We start from the raw sequence: 20932 nt of genomic DNA, 5'->3' as shown, positions 1-20932 counted from the left end.
GCACTGTATTATGCACATGACATCTTATTTTGTGTGTTCGACATTTTATCTCGTGCGCGCATCTAATCTCCTGCGCATGACATCATATCTCTTCCCTTAAATAATACACAAACGGGAACATGGGGTCACCTCCAACATCAAAAGCTGAAAAGCCCTTATATGTGCATTGACTAAAATTGTGTCGATGTTACGTCATTCTCAACATCCATCTGCTTAATGTTTGTTGTTCCACATTAGGAAAATGTTACATGCTTGCCTCAGTGTGATGATTTTTGTGAGTATGACCTTTGTCTAACCCCGTCAGTCAAGTGTGGATAGAGGTCCTATGTTTGCTCGCGAGAATCGATCTCACTGAGTAAAGCATAAAGTATTTTCAAAATATACGACGAAGTTATGATCTGGACAAAAATTAGACGGACAGATGGACGGACGGACGCACGCACGCATGAACACATGCCCACACTCACGCATGAATATTTCCCTGTATCTGTATGACATGAAATATTTTGTTATTTAAAAGTTACACATCGTGTCACTGTTGGACTCACCGATGGATTGCAGGAAAGTAAGGATAGAGTAGTACCAATATATCATAACTAGTCATTACTATCACCAATTTTTATCTCAAGTTAAGTTTGATGAATACAATCGTATTTCGTTATTCCGGAAGTTCAAACGACTCTTTTTTTCTTTTATTATCTTTCCTCTCTGAGTGACACAGCGGCATTTTTTATGTATAGTATAATTTATTATTTAGCAATTCCATTTTTATCATTTTTGAAGCGGGTTTTCTTTATAATGGTATAGTAACGAGATTGTGGAAGGCCGGTGCGCCATGCTAATTTTAAAATGCCAAAATGTCGTGCGCTACATATAATATGTCTTGCACACAAGATCATTTGTCGAGAGCACGATATAAGATGTGTGCACGAGAGAAGATGTCGTGCGCACGAAATAAGATGTCTTGACCACGAGATAAGATGTCGTGCGCGCGAAATAATTTAATCTTTAAAAATAAATGCATGTCCTAAACATACCACCGTAGTATCAACATCCGCTTGGAAAAGTTTTTAATCACAAAGGTACGCCTACGTCTGATTTTTATTTATCACTGTAATAATAAGCGTAAACTGAAAATGAAATGATCAAAACTGCGATATCTCTGATGCTCAACAAAATAAAGCACGAACTCTTACTTAGTTACTGGCAGAGGTAAAAGTACATGTATAAAATCTAAACCTCTGTATACTTACACCTATTACTGCAAAGTACTATAATTTTTAAGGAAAACAAGGTAATGTGAAACACTGCTACATTTCAGAAAAAAAGATATTTACCGCCTACGGAAAAGTCTTCCTGTAAAACATTGTCTTTATCACTACACTTATATGAATCTGTTATGTCGCAAGTTCTAGTGACCTCACTGTAGTCATGCGATTCTTCTTTTGTTTGTTTGTCTTGGGTTTTACAACAGTATTTCAGTTGTAACGGCGGGTAGTTGACCTAACCAGTCTTCCTGGATTCTGTACCAGTACAAACCTGTTCTCCGCCAAGTAACTCATGTTTTAACTAAAACAATATAATTCGGCTTTCACAAAGCTGTGCTAAGCAGACAATTTATTTTTCCTTCAATTCTACTAGTTGCAATAATAGAATTAACAGTCAAAACATATTAATGTTTCCTATAAAAAGCATTCGGGTTAAGGAAAACATGCAAACATAAAAAAACAGACAACTTACTGGGATCATCTCCCTATCGTGGTAATATTCAGCTTATTTTTCAGTTCTTGTGTTCCTTAATTTGAACTTTGTATTATTAAATATATAAATTGTATTCATTATCATGATCTAAATTCTAGTACCGTTTGCTATTTAATCATAATAAGTTTCAAAAAGATAAAGTATTGCAAAATGGTAAAAATGACGTTCCAAGAGTAGGATATGAACCCATGACCCTCACCTAGAGTGAAGATAAATATGTGTTAAAGTTAAGACGAAAACAATAGAAGTATCTAGGTAATTAATTTGAATAATATAGAACTGAGGCTCATACATAACCCTGTATCAGAAAGAATGACAGTGACAAAGCAATTATTTTAACTGTGCCTTTCTCTCCGATAATAGGCTAACGAAAAATAAAAGGTAAAGCTTCTTGTTGCCGACGGATGATCCCACATGGAATGGATGGAAAAACTTATTTCCAGCTGAGCCAACGGGAGGCTTCATTTTACATGTACCTCCCCAGCGTCCAGTCTAAGCCGATATTGCTGGAAACAGTACCAATTTAAGTAAATCACCCAGCACTGAACACTAGTAGGGCTAGGAGCCGCGACCGGGAATCAAACCAGGACCGCTGGCGTTGCAGTCCAACCTGTTAACCACTGCGCTACTGCCTCACTAATGAAAACTTGATTTTTTAGCAAACGACTTTAGCGCTTATTTGTAAAGTAAAATTCCACCCGAGTGCCCATGATAACTGATGCATTGATCATAGCCTATTGTTTGTTTTCTATACATCTACTGCTATACTGTATTTACACATGTACAATACTGACCGGGTATTATAGGCAGGGTTATATACTGAATACATGCAGTGGTGAGGCTGAGAAACTTTTTCGGTTGTACCTCAAAATATGTAAAACGTTTTTTTCCTGCGCATTGGGCGCTATAATGAAAAGCAAGGAACCAGTAAACCCTACCTCGCCTTGGAGTTTGCAGTGTTCAGCTCTTCAACAGGGAAGGTATGATTGGTGTACTAGCTTCTACCGTTCACGTAGGTCATCGAGTATAGAGTCAGTCTCTATTCTACCACAGAGCTTCGATGTGAACTTACCCATAATGACGCGATAACACGAAGCAGAAGTGACATAGTGCAATAATAATATGCAAAGACCCAAAAATATTGTCATCGGCGGTCTTGTATGGCGTATCATTTTCCCTTTTTTTCAAAGATCAAAGCTCCTGTGCCGCCGGCAAATTAACATAGCCTTATCATGTTTGAAATAACTCTGTTTACCGATATTTATATTTGCGTAAGTGTTATCAGGTAAACAATATAGTCGCTAAAGTCTAAAATGCTAGTATCCATATCCGTTTAACATTTCTCATTATAAATTAAGCGGAAAGATCCACTACTTGACAGCAAACCGGTGGAAGTAAATCAGGCAAAAATTCAAGAGGAAAGACCAGTACACAATAAGTCTCCTAGAACAAACAAACAAACCACAAGGTCAAAGTGAATTCCATTTTCCATTTAAGCAGGTTAAGAATTTGGGTTCGGATAACCCTGAAATAAGAAAAGTCGCAACAATGCTAATATGACAGGATCAAATATGGCTTCGGGGAAGTAATAGATACATATGTATTGTATATATAAATTAAATATCATTCTCATATAGAGCCCCTTTCATGATAATCATGATGTCTTCAAAGCCAATTCATCCTCTACTAGTACGACCATGACCATCTGACAAGAGGACAGAGTGAGAGAATTCCCAAGAGAAATCCATTAAATTAAATCCACTGTCCGGCCATTTTAGCCTAGCTCTTTGCAATAGACAGTCGTTCTTCAACGTGTCAGGTCTATAGATACAATGTACGAGGATTCGGCTCTCCTTGGAAGAACCGGTACTTGCCTCTTTGCTATATGAGAGATACTCAGGAGTATCTCAGAAATTGCCAGTGCCTAGACCGGGATTCGAATCTAGGACATCTGGATCAGTCAAACGTGTAACGACGAAAGAACCGAGCCACGTGTATCAGTTAAATGTTAACTACAGTTGAACTTCAATGGCTCGAACTCGGATCTTTCGAACACCCGGGATCGCTCGAACTCTTTGCCCGGTCCCGAATTTATTCCTTCTTTATTCTAAATAGTTCTACCTCGGATCGCTCGAACTTCGAAAATTTGAACTCTCGGACTCATTTGGTGGTCCCTTCGGCTCAGTTACAGTAATACTTACACCTATTCAGTCGAACAGACAATTTATCGCCGGAATGGCTTGTGTTTACGTTTTTCACACTTGTATCTATTTCATGTTTGAACATGAATAATAAAGAATATTTCAGCGTTCGTTTTTTTATTTATCATCGTATCATACATACATTTAGGTACAATATTACGATGTAAGATTTGTAACACATCATGCCCTCGAATTACCAAATTTAAAATGGCCGCCATTTGGATGGCTCGAACAATTGAAAACTCGAACTAATTTCCATGGGACCCTCGAATTCGAGCCATCGAAGTTCGACTGTATATATTGACCATTACTATAAAGCTTTTTTATACCAGCCACCGCCGCCACAGATCGACTCGTGAAGCTTGCTTTCATTTATATGCCACCCAATGCGACATCTGGCGCCTTCTCCAAGACCCTGCATGCGTATGAGCTTGCAATTTCAATACTATTGGGTTTTAGACGAGATGGTTCTAGAAGTGGTCTTATTCGCGCATGCTTGATCTGCTTCGGTACATACTTCAACTCCATTGAGGTACTCTTCTTTAAGATTTGACAGGGGTACATGACTTAAAGATATTTCCCCAAAATCACTTGTGATCAGATAAGGTTTATACGATTTGTTGTGTGGGGTAATATATACGTCATAGTTGTCATTGACCATGCACTGAAACAAACAAATCACAGTTAGTCTATATGTTATCAATGTCAAACAAATACTTTAACCAATATTTCAAGTAGCGAATATTTACTTTTTAAAAATTATTGCTGTTGATTTTGCCTGATTTATTATCCCCTTCTGTCCCGTAAAATGATAATAACGGCAATAAAACTTGTCCTGTACTTAATTTAGGCATGATTACTCTCTTGAAAGTACCTGCTTACAAATGTAAATTCTGCAAAATGATATCACAGTTTTTAATGTTTTGTTAATATAAGACTTTTTCTTTTAGTCCAGTAAAATCGTGTAAAAAAACTTCAGAAAATGGGAAAAGCATAAAACTTGGTACATAACTACTTTAGGGCAAAACACAAAAAATGAGCATGAGACCCACTCCAAAAATATCCAATATGGCCGAAAAATCCAAGATGGCCGCCATGCATTTATATATTTTAAGAAATACCTAATATTATCCATAAAACTTACATAGACACTTACAGTCATCACTAAAATTAGCTTAAATCACCTGTCTGAATAAATTAAAACATATTATATAAACAAAAATACTGCATTTCCATCAAAAAAGTAAAAAAGTTGTCTCCCTTGGATAAAATGTGCTAATAAGCAGAAGAAAAGTCAGAATGCATTTATGCGAGTCAAAATTAAGTATACAATGGTAACTGGCATATCGAAATGTTTCAGATGGCAAGAGTCCTATGTAGAACTTTTCAACAATTGTAAATTATTATAATAACAGTCGCACTTCGATAGCTCGAACCCGTCGGGGCCGACAAAATGTGCTCGAGATATCGGTAGTTTGAGTGATCGAACAATATGTTATGAATGAATTTGGTCGGGACCTGACGATGGGTTCGAGAGAATGATGGTGTTTAAATTATCTGAGTTCGAGCAAAGTAAGTTTGACTGTAGTGTGTATAAGTGAATAAATGACGTGTTTCACTTTGACATTAGTTTTCGCGACTCAGAATTTGTTAGTGTTGCTGTGTTCATTTAAATCTTTTAACACTTAGAGAACTAATGACACTTAGTATAACTATTTAATTCATTAACTATGTTAGTGCGATAGACCATGTGAATATCTCTGGCCTTTCAGACCATCATGATTTCTTTGGGAAAAAAGTGACTGCCGTTTGATCAGCGTAATCAATTTTACATTTGCATGTTCCTGTAATGTTCTGTTTTTGTCAAATTGTAGCACATTGTGCCATAATAATAGTTTTATAGTTTAATGTCATTAGCATATAATGTACAGACACTTATGCCCTGATCACTCTCAGACGAAGACCATGAAGATCACACTGCGTCCTGAAAATTTCGATCAACGCTGTGGGGACGGGGTCAAACACGAAAAATGTGCAGTTCTCAAGTTCATACTGCGCCCTTACAACGTCCTTGCCAGGTTCTCACTGCGTCTAACACTTTCCCACTAATTTTCTTACCACACGCATCTTCACGTTCTTACTACGTGCTTAGTACGACCTGTCAGATTGCACCTCTCGCTTACAAGGCGCTTACCATGCTTGTATCACGTTCTCACTGCGTTCGTCGGCTACTTATAAATACTACGCCACACGCCTCTTTTTCATTCCTTCTGCAAGTTATATTATGTCCGCATCTACACTCAACAACAATCAAATACAATATACAACAAGGCCACCGATGAAGTCAGAGGAGTCTTATAGAGAGGCCGTTGTGGCAAAAGCAAAGGCAGCGTGCATGGGTATATGAGGGTCCAGAAGTCCACAACAAACTGCCAGTGCTGTTGAGTCCTTGATTATATGGTAATTCCTTATGAAGTGCGTTCATACCCATTGCTGGTTGAAAATGAAGTGATGGGGAATTGGATCCAGTATTCATACTCCTTTCTCAGAATTTGAAACAGACACGATGAGAACCTGCTGCAAACTTGACATAGACATGTTAAGCACCGAAAGAACGTATTGGCAACCTAATGCAGTGTTCTACAATGTGGCACAGACGTACCATGGCCATAGCACACAAGCGTGGAGAGGTCATAGTGAGAACTCCACTGACGTAGCAAGAACGCAATGACAGCCTAGTGACAGCGCAATGAGAACGCCATGCAGTCTTTTCCGTCCGCACCACGCTTGTACTACATAGACATGTTAAGCGCAGCAAGAACGTATTGATAACCTAATGCAGTGTTCTAAAATGTGGCACAGACGTACCATGGTCATTGCACACAAGCGTGGAGAGGTCGTAGTGAGAACTCCACTGACGTAGTAAGAACGCAATGACAACCTAGTGACAGCGCCATGAGAACGCCAGGCAGTCTTTCCCGTTCGCTACACGCTTGTACTACGTCTTACAAGGTTTTAGTTACATCGTTACTACGTCCTTATTAAGTTCTTGCTGCCTCCTGATTCGACCTCGTCCTCACTACGTTTGTTTTGAGCATGTCCAAAGTTCGACCACGTCCAACACGCCCATTGAGACCATATCATGTCCTTATCGGTGTCTACTGTGTTCCTTCTACATTGTACAAGTCCTTACTGCGTCCTGGCAGTTTTTAGACGTAGCTGAGTGTGATAGGGGTATAAATTAGGAGAGAATCCATCATTTCTACCAAAAAATGTGCTTTAAATAATATCTATTTCTGGACATTTTTGCTGAAATTAAAATATATTAGATAAGGACATCTTGCAGTGAGTACTTTTACTAGTTTCAAGACGACAAATATTATTATTTACCATTTGTAAGGCTATGTCACTACCAAGTAAGCGGTTCAATGTAAGAATGACGCTGTCTTGTCAAACAAAACTAACCAGTTCTACTCGTGATTACCGGTCAATCAAGCTTTTAAATGCATTTCCTACACCTTCCTACAAACAAAATGTTCATATAATATTTCTGTGGTATAGATGAAATGGGACCCTTAACTGTGATACATGGATCCATATCAAGGATAGCTTTATTTTTCAATATATTGCTGAACTACGTTGTTTTTTGACGTCTGAACTGTTAGCCGTCACTGATACTCTCCTAGCCACTATCACTGATAAAATTTTGTTTTCTTTAGATTACTGTCCCTACTAAACACTTATGCAGTAAAGCATTTGTCTCTTTTCTTGATTCATAACAAAAAATTGTATTGGAGACCTCTGTTCAGACAATATGCTACATTGATAATTTGATCTGAGTGAGGCTTTGTCTTCACAGGTTAATTTGTGACAAGACATGGGTTTTCTGTGCGCGAGGCAATAAAAATCTGTTTTGGAAATTTTGATCACTTTTTTTTTTATTTCACAGCATCATTTTCAGATCTTGTTTTTTCTTCTTTAGTTGGGCCTAACTTAGATTAAATACCAACGAGTCTTTCGATTTTCTTCTTTACAACAAACATGTCAAGTAGCTGATCAACCATCTGTTCACACAAAGAGTAGGGCTGTATGTGCATTCCTGCATCGTTTGCTACACCTCTTGAACATGCTAAAACTGTTGCCTATCAGGTTGGGCACATATGCCCATTATAATCCCCTTTCCTAAGATCCCAAGTCAAGATAAATAAGGCTGACCAGAGGTATCTTTTATAAATTGGAACCTTTCTGGTAGTTTTTGCCTCAAGCACCAGTCTCTGACATGTACCTTATTTCAAATTCCGTCTAACTTTGCTGAGTAATACATTTCACAGAATAGTTCCTAAGTGTTGTCAATGAAAGCAACTTTAATATTTTCAGCCTTACTCTTCTTTGTTACACAGTTAGCATTAAATAATCAAGAATTATGTGATCAATTTATTATGCAGATACTGTGACAGCAGGTGCATTATTAGGAACATTGTTTCATATGATCCTACTAGCCCGTCGCTATAATCTATTCTTGCATTCTAAGTCCCAAACCGAAAGGGGTAGTTTTCGTATTTGGTGTCATAGGAACTACAGTTTTATATAGAAACTAAGTTAATAGACCTTCACATTCTCCATATTACCTACTGTCTATAAACAAATCTTTAGAATTTTGTACTTTTGAAGTTATTGAAGAATCCATCATTTGCGAATGATGGACGGACATACAGACAGATGAAGCCCACCCGCTTAGCTCAGTAGGTAAGAGCATTGGTCTAGGGATTGCGGGGTCGCGAGTTCGATCCTCGGGCGAGGCGCATGTTCTACGTGACTATTTGATAAACGACATTGTGTCTGAAATCGTTAGTCCTCCACCTCTGATTCATGTGGGGAAGTTGGCAGTTATTTGCGGTGAACAGGTTTGTACTGGTACAGAATCCAGGAACACTGGTTAGGTTAACTGCCCGCCGTTACATGACTGAAATACTGTTGAAAAACGGCGTTAAACCCAAAACAAACAAAACAGACAGATGAAAAGATTACAAAAGGAGAAAATAAAATAAGAAGCACGTTTTTAATTTTTCCTCCTATCTATGTACAATTTTTCAAGAAACAATCTCTCTTAGTTTTAAAGAAATGCAGGATTACGCTTTTTGTCATATTCGTGGACTATCTGTTGCCATAGCAACAACATATGATGTCATAGGAACAAATTAAAATGACGCTGGCATTCTCCACATTGCCATCTCTCATGAAAAAAATCTGTTGTAGTTTTAAAGTTATTGCAGTATCCCACTTCGCTTGGCTGGCGTATTAACAGGCATATGGGGGCAACCCTTAAACCCCCTCTGCTAAACACTGGTGGGGGAATAACAACAATGTTTTAATATGCTGTCGTGGAGGGAATACAAGTAATATATTAATATAAATTGCATATAGTAAAATACAAAACCCTTTAAAATACGAAAAAAATGTTTTCGCTAAGATAATATTAAACTGAGTTTTAAAGGCTTGATTTTAGCTGTTACCATGGAAACAGAAAGAAATTAACAACATCTAAATTGTTATTTTTTGCTTTTGATTCAAATTCAAGATTTATTTTATCATATACATTTATATTTTGGTGCATTTTGGGGATGAATGTAAATATAATAACCTTTCATTAGAATCTTGTACGATAAATATTGAGTTTTGGCGGCCATTTTGGAAAATGGCCGCCGTATCGGCCATCTTGACAGATATCAAATGGGTCCCATGAAAAAAATGTTTTTTATGCCTTAATAAAAGGCTGTGCCAAATTTGGTGCTTTTCCCATTTTCTGAAGTATTTTGGCATTTTCTGTTACGAATTGATCGGACTATTTAGTGAGTCAGTTATTGAACTGTCTAATTGAAGACAGTTATTTCTGCGCTACGGAGACTTTTCTTCACATAATGCTTTTGTCCTCTATATCTGTTTTCACATAACTATAATTTAATATAAACGTGAAACATATAGTTTACACTTCAATGTTATACAACAAAGGTATGTGCATTCTTTCCTTTTTATAATTGAAAATCCTGCGTGTAACGATGGTATGGAAATGAACTGAATTTAGTTGGCAAATACGGGCTTTTGCGAGAGGTGTTCAATTTATCATATATCACTATGAAAATGTTTCAATCTCTGAGTGTCATGTCTGAAAATTCCCAATTATTTGCATTGTACTTTTATCTCCATTGCTATATCATATAGAGAAGCTATGTCGCTATAGCGCATTTTATGACGGCATATGGGAGGGACGGATACCGGATATCTATGTCAATCATCAAACTGGATTAAACCAGTTCTGACCAGCCTTTTTTGCTTGGAGGCTCAGTAAACAAAGAAAACATTCCGATTTTTGTTTGTGGCGGAGGAAGGCCTTTTCTCAAAAGTCCTACCATTTTGGCAATTTCTAAAGAAACCGCCACTATTAGTTTTCCTGTATCGTGTACAGTACCTCTGACTATTAGATCTTTTACCTATATTGTTTTGATAATTTTGGACTTCTGCAATTTATAAATCGTAAATTACTTTTTCGACAAATAAACAGGGTCATTTATATGACCATTTATCACAAGAGTATTTCATGTCTTGCTTTCTCCCAGGTCATAAAGAGAAGCTATGTTCAGGCATAGCGCATTTTATGACGGCATATTGGAGGGACGGATACCGGACATCAGAATTTAGTTAGAAGCTGTCAATCATCAAACTGGATTAAACCAGTTCTGACCAGCCTTTTTCACGTGGGCGCTCAGTAAACAAAGAAAACATTTCGATTTTCCCACCTCCATCCCCTACACCACACTTTGAATTATTATCGTTATTCCCATTTAATATATTGTTTTAAGGTAGCTACATCCGAATTGCAAGTGGTTAGATTCTGACTATTTGATCCTTTACCTATTATATTGTTTTGATAATTTTAGAATTCTGCAATTTATAAATCGTAAATTACTTTTCCGACAAATTAACAAGGTCATTTATGTGACCATTAATCACAACAGTATTTCATGTCTTGCTTTCTCCCAGAAGGGTCATAAATATATTTATTCCTACTTGTATCCGAAAACTTCTAAGTGGTATGCGCGAAAACAGTGAAAAGTTAGACAGCATAGTGATTATCCGGCCTTTATGAATTGACGGAGCTGCGGCCTTTACGAATATTATACAAAGTTTCCATAATCTCAACTTTAAAAGAAAATATTTTTTAGTATACAGGAGTTTGTGAGTTTTAAAAGTTGAGATTATGGAAACTTTGGATCTTATTCGTAAAGGCAGTAAGCTCCACCAACTGCCTTGTGTAGCTACTAAATTCTCTTGATAGAAAACACTCCCAATCAATCTCACAAAATTATTGTTATTCCATACATGTATACCGTTAACAATATCTGCATAAAAGGGCCAGATATATCTTACTTTTAAAAGTTGGTACATGTAATATTTCGAAAGGGAACAACAACAACAAGAATAATGATATAATAATAGTAATAATAATAACTTTATTTATAGAGAGTAACATAGGTGGCTCTGGCCGGTCAACATTGTGTATGAAGACAAAATTCTACTTGATGCCGTGAATCCTTTTAAACAGGTGGTCTATACTTAGTCAAATCTAACTTAAGTTTTACGATCAAAATGATTTATATCAGTTCTCTACAACAAGTAATAACTTCAACAAGTTATAAATTCAGTTAAAAAATGTTTAAACAAAGTTAAATATAAATCTGCCTCATTAAAATCGACATCAATAGGCGACAGAAGTATTTTATTATTGCAATGGTATCCTAAGTATTGACAAGACACTCATTAATCTAAGCCGTTATTTTAGGCTTGTTCATATTTTACGCTCTATTTGTATTCTGAAAATATCTACATCAGCTAAAATATACGGTGGCACAGAGGTGACATCCTAAATTCTACTTGATGCCGTGAATCCTTTTAAACAGGTGGTCTATACTTAGTCAAATCTAACTTAAGTTTTACGATCAAAATGATTTATATCAGTTCTCTACAACAAGTAATAACTTCAACAAGTTATAAATTCAGTTAAAAAATGTTTAAACAAAGTTAAATATAAATCTGCCTCATTAAAATCGACATCAATAGGCGACAGAAGTATTTTATTATTGCAATGGTATCCTAAGTATTGACAAGACACTCATTAATCTAAGCCGTTATTTTAGGCTTGTTCATATTTTACGCTCTATTTGTACTCTGAAAATATCTACATCAGCTAAAATATACGGTGGCACAGAGGTGACATCCTAAATTCTACTTGATGCCGTGAATCCTTTTAAACAGGTGGTGTATACTTAGTCAAATCTAACTTAAGTTTTACGATCAAAATGATTTATATCAGTTCTCTACAACAAGTAATAACTTCAACAAGTTATAAATTCAGTTAAAAAATGTTTAAACAAAGTTAAATATAAATCTGCCTCATTAAAATCGACATCAATAGGCGACAGAAGTATTTTATTATTGCAATGGTATCCTAAGTATTGACAAGACACTCATTAATCTAAGCCGTTATTTTAGGCTTGTTCATATTTATCGCTCTATTTGTATTCTGAAAATATCTACATCAGCTAAAATATACGGTGGCACAGAGGTGACATCCGCAACACTGTATTTAAATAGTTCAATATGAACATTTGAACTTTTTTCCTCCGGAGATTGCCGATATAAAACGATTGAAGTGTTTCCAATTAAAATACCGCTGCTAATTAAAAAGGACCAAACTTTGTACCGTATCTAACTGTACATTATTTAAGACCAAAAACAATTTTTGTACCGTATCTAACTGTACATGATTTAAGACCAAAAAATATACATACAAGGGTCTAGAATGTAACACGGAAACACATTATTCGAATGGCATGCAAATATTGGTTTAAGTTAAGTTGTACTTTTTCACAATTAGCATGTATGTTTCAACCTTTGATTTGCTTATGCTTTGAAACCAGTTGATACATTAAATTTGTTTAAATAGGCCCGACAGACATCCAGATATGCTTAAAGTTAAAAAACGGCGATGGCAGGTTTTAGAAACGTGCAAACATTTCCGAAATTGAGATATAGTAATATAGTACGTAATACAGCCAATCTAACACGAGCAGAATGCCTGTTTTGGTCAAAACTTGCACAAAAACATGACAGAAATCCAAAAACAGTCACTTCAAATCAATTTGTCCCTTCAATAGTTTTTGTACTGTCAACTGTACGACCAAAAACGAATGTGTCAATCTCACCTTAAACATGTGGCTATCGAAAGAGTATATCAGTAGTTCGATCAAATGGCAAATACGCATGTACTTACACGTTGTTTGAAAATAAACCTCCCGTTTCTTTGTTTACATCGCCATTTCTGCCAAGATGACATTGAATTCTCGCTTAAAACCCGACAGACATTAAATACGTCCAACCCCCTGTAAAAAGAACAATGAAAAAGAACAAATTAATAATCTTGTAAGGGATATTGAAGAAATTGAAATAAAAATAGCAAACAAATTCATTCGATGAAACCTTAAAAGAAATCTTGATTGAAAAAAGAAAGAATTAGATCAATATTACAATGAAGACGCACACGGTATGATATTGAGAATAAAAAGCTATAAAGTGGAAAATAGTGAAAGGAACACAACTGCTCCAATGTTTAGAGAAAAGAAGCGATGAAAGAAAACTGATAAAGAAAAGAATTTAACTGTAAACGATACAATGCGTCAAACCAAAGCAAAGTTTTAATGAAACAACAGAAATACTTTGCATATCTTTCTAAACAACAAAGTATTTCTACAATAGTCCCTATATATATCCGAAAAAGGGGCCTAAGAATTGTAAAGTCAAACTTTGAAAATAGATATCATTAATTGTAAATGCTATATTTTGTTTTAGTCGATTCACATGGCAATGATACTCTCCATAACTTTAAATCAGCTGTAATTATTTCTTTGCACATTAAGGAGATAGGTTACCTTGTTACCAGGGTAAATTCAAATTAGTAGAGCCGCAGCAATTTTTTATATTTCGTGTTATTTAATGTTTTAACTGCTACAATCTCAATTTTGTTTATCTCTAACCCTTTAAATACAATTTTTATCCAGGTTTGAAGTACATGACCCCCTAAAGGTATTTTATATAGAAAGAAGAAGGAAAATACGGATATTTGACACTTTTCAATGTATTTTGGTTTCATTGTTATCCGTAGAAGTCTGCATAATTGATAATTTTACTAGCATGCACGTTAGCTTCCTAATAATATGTTAAAATGTATATGTCGCGGGGCTCGTGTATCCATGGTAACGCATTTTCTCTCATTTTTAAACAATTATGTATGAAAACAGGATTTTCGACGGCTCCAGTGCCATTCTGTTAATGACCAACATGGAATATTTGGGTAACATTGTTAGCAAAATACCAAAAACTTTACATGGTACTCTATTTTTCTTAAAGTTTAAAGTAACCATGGCAACAGAGATGTTTAGAATAGCTTATATCTTGCTTTTTATCGTAGTTTCTTAGAAAAGAATATTAAATAAAATTATTTTTCTTGTTAATTTAGCTTTAAAACGTCTTATTTCTAACGCAAGTAGTATTTTCGTGTTATTTGCATTTATTTAAACAAAGTTTACAGTTTAAAGTACTTACAGCAGTTCCCCTCGTCTGACATTATTTATGGAAAACCCGTTCTGCATGCTGCTATTATTCTCATGGATATCGTTGAAATGAAAATAAATAGACGAAGCTGTGTTCCTTACATAGACTAGTGTCAACGTTTTTGAATTTTACATTTAGATATATAGGTCACGGGCCCCGTTTCCATGGTAACAACAATTTAATTCAAGAAACTACAATTTTCTACTGAAAATTGAACAATTTTAGAGCTTAGTTTTAGTATAATAGTGACAATTTATCAACGTAAACTGAAAAATAGGTATAACAAATCAAATTGTCCAATTTTTATTTGAAAATGGTCGTAATAAGTAACCTGTAACCCAACTATATTCCCAATAACATTGGTCACCATCATCCATTTTCTTACATTCCGCAAAACATTTCAATATAACTACATAAAAGAAGCAAAATATTGATTATTATTCAGAGCGAAAGACTCATAATAAGATATTTCAGCAAATAATGGCTGTTTAAAAATAGTTCAAATAAAGAAAATACACAGAATTACGTACTTTCAAAATAAAAGCCATAAATTTTGCGCGGTAACTGACACGTAACGTCATGACGTCAGTGACGTCATTTTAGGGCAACAATGTTTTGAAGCGTTCCTGCGGCAATTTATTCATTATTTCTGCATTATTTAACCATCAAGCATCAGATCGGAGGCAGGTTAATGATTTTTTTTTCAGAAGAATGAATATACAAACACATTTAGTTTGTCGTAAACATCGTCGTAAGTCGTCACGTTAGCTTCCGGTTGGACATGCGCACATACAAATATCAAGGTAACCTACCTCCTTAACATATGGTTTTGTTTTTATTAGACATGAAAAAACAATCGTACGTCCCGTTCTTCAAGTATTTAGCAGCTTAAATTGTATAAATATTTTTTTTACGATTTAGGAACAAAACTACTTAATTACAATTACATAAAATAGGTAAAATAATGCTTGACGAAAAGCGAAAATTAAGGAAAGAAAGAGACACGATTGCTACAACTACAACTATATCAAAATAAGTAAAATACAGAAAACTAAAAAAAAGTAACTAGGGAATGTATACTTTATTCTCTGTACCACTGGAGACATCGGTACTTTCATAATTGCACATTAATATCTGTTTCCACCACAAGAAAAGAAGATATAAAAGCAAATCAAAACGACTTTTATGCATATTTACTAATTACAGTCATACCGGTCTAATCTGTTTCTTTTAATACACGTACAGTGTCTATGAATAACTTGACCAACCATTCACAATATTCCTCTAAAATGGTCCTATTTATCCATCACCGGGTGGGCAAAAAGACATAAAATTTTACATTATAAAATGATTTATAACAAGTATTGAAATCATGTCTTTTGATGCTAGAGTAGCATGTCGAACATGTAATTTACTTATTTTTTGTTAGGGAGGATGAGGGGGTTATGGTCGCACCGACATAGTTTTAAGTCACATTTTCCAGCTTTTCGTGTTGGAGGAAGACCCTAGGTGCCCAATCTGACTAAAGTACATCTCCAATTAACGCTACGCACAATGGATCTGAATACGTGATATTGATAGCCTCGTTCTGACGACCCTTCCGCTAGCCAATCAGAGCCTTACTTACAACATTTTGTATGTGAAAATAGAAATTTAAAATTCTATATTTAGCCTGGGTTTTTCATATTTACAATTTTTACGACGACCACATCGCGACTATGCCCTCGTGTTTTGAGGGAAATCATATGTCATGGTACGGACTTGGTCACGTAAGGTGTCAAACATCCGTTTAGCTTAGTCGGTAGGGCACTCTGCCTGTAAGCGAGAGGTTCCAGGTTCGACCCCCGGAATGACTGCAAATTTTTCTCACCCTTTGACATTCGACGCTCTTTTGATGGTTCTGCCGAATGCTTGTTGAAACAAGTCGTCTGAATGGTTCAAATAAAAATAGATTTGCGAACATAAAAATAGCAATATCGGAAATCCAAAATATACAGGAGACGAATGTGAATGGGTCATTCTCAGATCTTCGTTTAGAAGATCAAGTACTTTAGTCAGATTGGGGCACCTGGGTAGAACCACCGACCTTCCGTAAGTCAATTGCATGGCTTCCTTACATGAAGAATTCTCCGCCCCAATTGAGATTTGAACCCACAAGTCAGCGCCCCTACGTATGTGTAAATATTACTTACAAAGGGAGATTACTTTTATTTTTGTCATTTCTAAATGTGGATAAAGATATCGTCCTGAAACAATTTTCTTATAAACTTTGGGGTGATTTTCATGGGGAAAATATCTATTTATTCTTTCGCATGATATCTTGAGGCATCGTATTGACGTTTTCACGAGAAATGATATAACATAAAATTTATATTTCTATTACTAGGAACATGCATAAAAAGCTTATTATGCTTACTGTTATGCATAAATAGCTTAAGATTATTGAGACTTATTTTAACAGTTAATATGAGATATCTTATATGCCTATGCATAATTCATTTACGATATTAGTCTTCTTTTATTTTTCACATTACAAACATATTCCTCAAAACGTGCACTATAAAGCATATTCAAATGATCTGTGCTAAGGTTAAATACAAATATTACTGTTGCCTGAAATAATGAAATGCACTGAATGCATTTCCAGTGTCATTTTACTATCATAACAAATAAACGCATTTTGCTGTCATCAAAACGAAAATGGTCTTAAATTAATTTTGACCTTTGCCTTGTCTGTGACCTTGAAATGACCCCAAAATCAAAATAACTCCTGAGATACCACAGTACCGTACCCAAATATTTCCGTAATTGACAAATGTACTAAGATTAGCGTAGCTGCCAAGCATTAACACAGTTTGCCATCGGAGGTCTCCTCTTCTAGACATACAGACATACTATAATAAGTATGTCAATAAGCATAGAAATAATTGTTCTTCATACTTTTATCGATCCTATCAATAAAATACTTAAAGGCATTGGGGCATAATGTTTAAACCCTTTAAGTGGTGTAAATGAAAACAAGACTGTACAACGGCATAGTTTAGTTGTGATCTTGATCTCATTTTGCCGTACTGAAAAGCTCTAGAAGGCGAAATACACTTTAGAATTTCACTTTTATACTAATATCCGTACATTTACAAAGATTGCCGCCAGATGGCACATTTTCCTCAGATATTCGCAGACTGATATAACTTTCATGGTGAAACAAAATTTAAATACCAAAACTGAGCGAAGATGAACAAATGTCATGCGAAGGAATGATTACAGAAAGGGGATGTACAGAAGAAATTAAAATAGAAAAAGTGGACACTCCACAGGTCGCTCAACACAACAAAAACGAAAATGTTGCAGGCTCGGTTTGATTGAGCCTGTTCATGGACGGTAGTGGAAATGCATGCTACCCGTCCACGCCCTCTAGCCCCGGGTTGAGCAGAACTCAACATTTACACATGTTAAAAGTGCAAAAGCAATTTAGAGACATCCGCAGATGTGTTAGACATGACAAATGGGAAAAAATCAGGATCAGATGGTATAAATGTTGAGTTTTACCAAATATTTTGGAACAAAATAAAAAAACGATATCACTGATTCATTAAACAACTCTTTCGAAAATACAATTCAAGTCAGTTGCAAGCACAACGTTTGATAAGCCAACTAAAGAATTATCGATATTGTCAAACTGGGAACCTATATTAAGTTTGTTAAATGTTGAGTACAAAATGTTAACCAAAAGAATTGATAACAAAATAATTAGTATCAAATCATTTGACTGATAAGTGTCAAACAGGTGTTATCAAAGTAAGATACATAAGTGGAAACATAAGACTGATATATGATGTAATAGAGCATTCGGGAATCGTAGAGTATATTATATGTTTCCAAAAGAACGTCTTACATTCTACATCAGTTTTTTTTAAATCTGCTTAGAACTGTATTCTGTCGTAAAAAGGTGTTTTTTATAAACAGTTATTTTCATCATTGTTAACCCCCTCCATGGTCTTCGTTTGCAAATAATTTACGCCTTTATGCACAGGTAATGCTTTATATGATCCTTTCGTATTCGAATGATTACGTCGCTCTCCGTCGTTATTCGAACCTATTATCATTGCAATCACATCATCATTCTCGTCATCAATATCATCTGCTGCACAAACTATGGCACCACTGTCACCCCCATCAGCCATTCGCTGCAATGAACTACTACCAATTGGATTTCTGTCCTCTATTTGTATGTACGTCTCAGCCGTTTAGGGATGCTCAGTTCTTGAATTCTTATTATTCCAAGTCCTGGTGCCGACACAGAACCCTATAAATGGACAGGAAGATCCTGAAAATGAAATGCTATGGTTAAAAGTTATTGTTACACATGTGCCTAAGTTGTTCTGTCAACCTTCAAATAAATCAGATTTACACATTATTGTATTGTGACTTAAAATCAAAACTCATCATAAGCTTGAAATATAAAAAGTTATCAAAAATAGGAGAAATTGTCACTATGATTTTCTTTAAATGCTGAAGTGAAAACTGACAATTCTGTAACAAAATGTTATTACTATGTAGAAAAAGTATTACCTGTAAATCAATACGATTTGATTCTGAATACAGTTTTCCTGAAAACGGAACATTATCTGAGTTCTTGAATTTATCGTCACATTGTGGAACATGTTGTTTGTTTATTTTGTCAGCTGCTATATCATAGCTTCCATGTTTTAATGTATCTTTTTAAATTTCGCCAAATTCTGTTTTTCGCCCATTCTCATCTTCGAAACACATGTACAATTTTCGTGGCAGCCTAATGCGACGAGCCAAAAGAAAAGAGCACAAGTCATGTAGATTTTTCATTTCCTTTTTGGAATATTGCAAATTATCTAAGTGTCTCGTTATGATATACAGTAGGTTCCTCTACCCTAGGAATACTTATTCTGGCTTCTACACGTTATATTCTGTAACTGACTCGGGGGCGATGTAAAATTTGATATTTGTAATACCATGCTCTTCTAACAAACTGGTTATGCGCTTCTTCCTTCGTAGCTTTTTCCTCATCTGAAAGTCTTTCAACATTTACATTAAATGTACTGTGACTATATATATCCACATCCCCAAATTGTTTTATCAAGACCGAAACTAGGAACTGGTACCGAAACTAGGAACAATGGTTTGGTTAACTGCCCGCCGTTATATAACTGAAATACTTTTGAAAAACGGAGTTGAACCCAAAGCAAACAAAAAAATTAGCTTTAATGCCTCAGGCTGAATAAAAACATTTATCTCTCTCTTTTGTTTTGTTGTTTGGCCTGATTGATTGCTATTTGTACTGTAGATGACAAATTTGCCACTTTGAGTGGATTCCTGTGTATGTAAAGCACCTTTGAATGTGATTTGTCGTAAAAGGAGTGCTATACAGGAATATTAAATTTGATAGTCCTTTTGATAATGACGAATGTTGAACACTCTGTTAGCTTAATTGGTTTAATACTTCAACTTTGAAAGTCATGGGTAGTGTGTCATCACACCTTATATGTGGGGCCTGTATTTTCGAAGTCGTCTATGACAGTGTCTGCGAAATATAGGTTCCATAATCGCTGATCCCGTTTAAATTAAATTTGTTTTGTTCTACGCAATATTTTCTCACTATGGGCTTTATTTTATCTAGGGACCATATGTCACTTTCCATTTGAACTGCAATCTGTATAACATTACGGGCATAAAGTTCAGACTTTCGGCCAGAAGATATCAAAACAGAATAGAATAATCTTTAATAACTAAAGAACTGCAGCATTTTAAAAACATTGAGTGAACAGTGTTGTCAAACAATTTCCGTTAAATTACCTATAGCTGCATCGTGCGTGTAAAGTTTATAGCGGATTTTAATAAGTTTTAAATAAATCTTTGTTCTTCATTTTATTTATTATGTTGTTTTTAAAAGGTAGAATATAGACAGTCCATGGCCGTGGCAGTTGTCCCCTTGGATGTTTTGTGTGTGGGCCAGGAAGGGTATCTTACATCTATTCAAAATTTGAAACTTCGGAAAGTAACACCTAAAACATTACAAAAAAACAAAACAATAACACCACCACCAATACCAAGACATGTTGTAAAACAAATACCCGGGTTTTGAATTAAGGCTCCTTTTATCATATATAGTACATGATTGTACACTAATTACGGTTTGGAACACATCCAATCTAGATCTAGCATAAATATATATATATATATATATATATATATATATATATATATATATATATATATATATATATATATATATATATATACAGAAAAATGGCAAAATTTTGTGGATTCAC

This window comes from Mercenaria mercenaria, chromosome 16 (assembly GCF_021730395.1).
Source record: "Mercenaria mercenaria strain notata chromosome 16, MADL_Memer_1, whole genome shotgun sequence".
Classification (NCBI taxonomy): domain Eukaryota; kingdom Metazoa; phylum Mollusca; class Bivalvia; order Venerida; family Veneridae; genus Mercenaria; species Mercenaria mercenaria.
Note: the sequence above shows the minus strand (reverse complement) of the source record.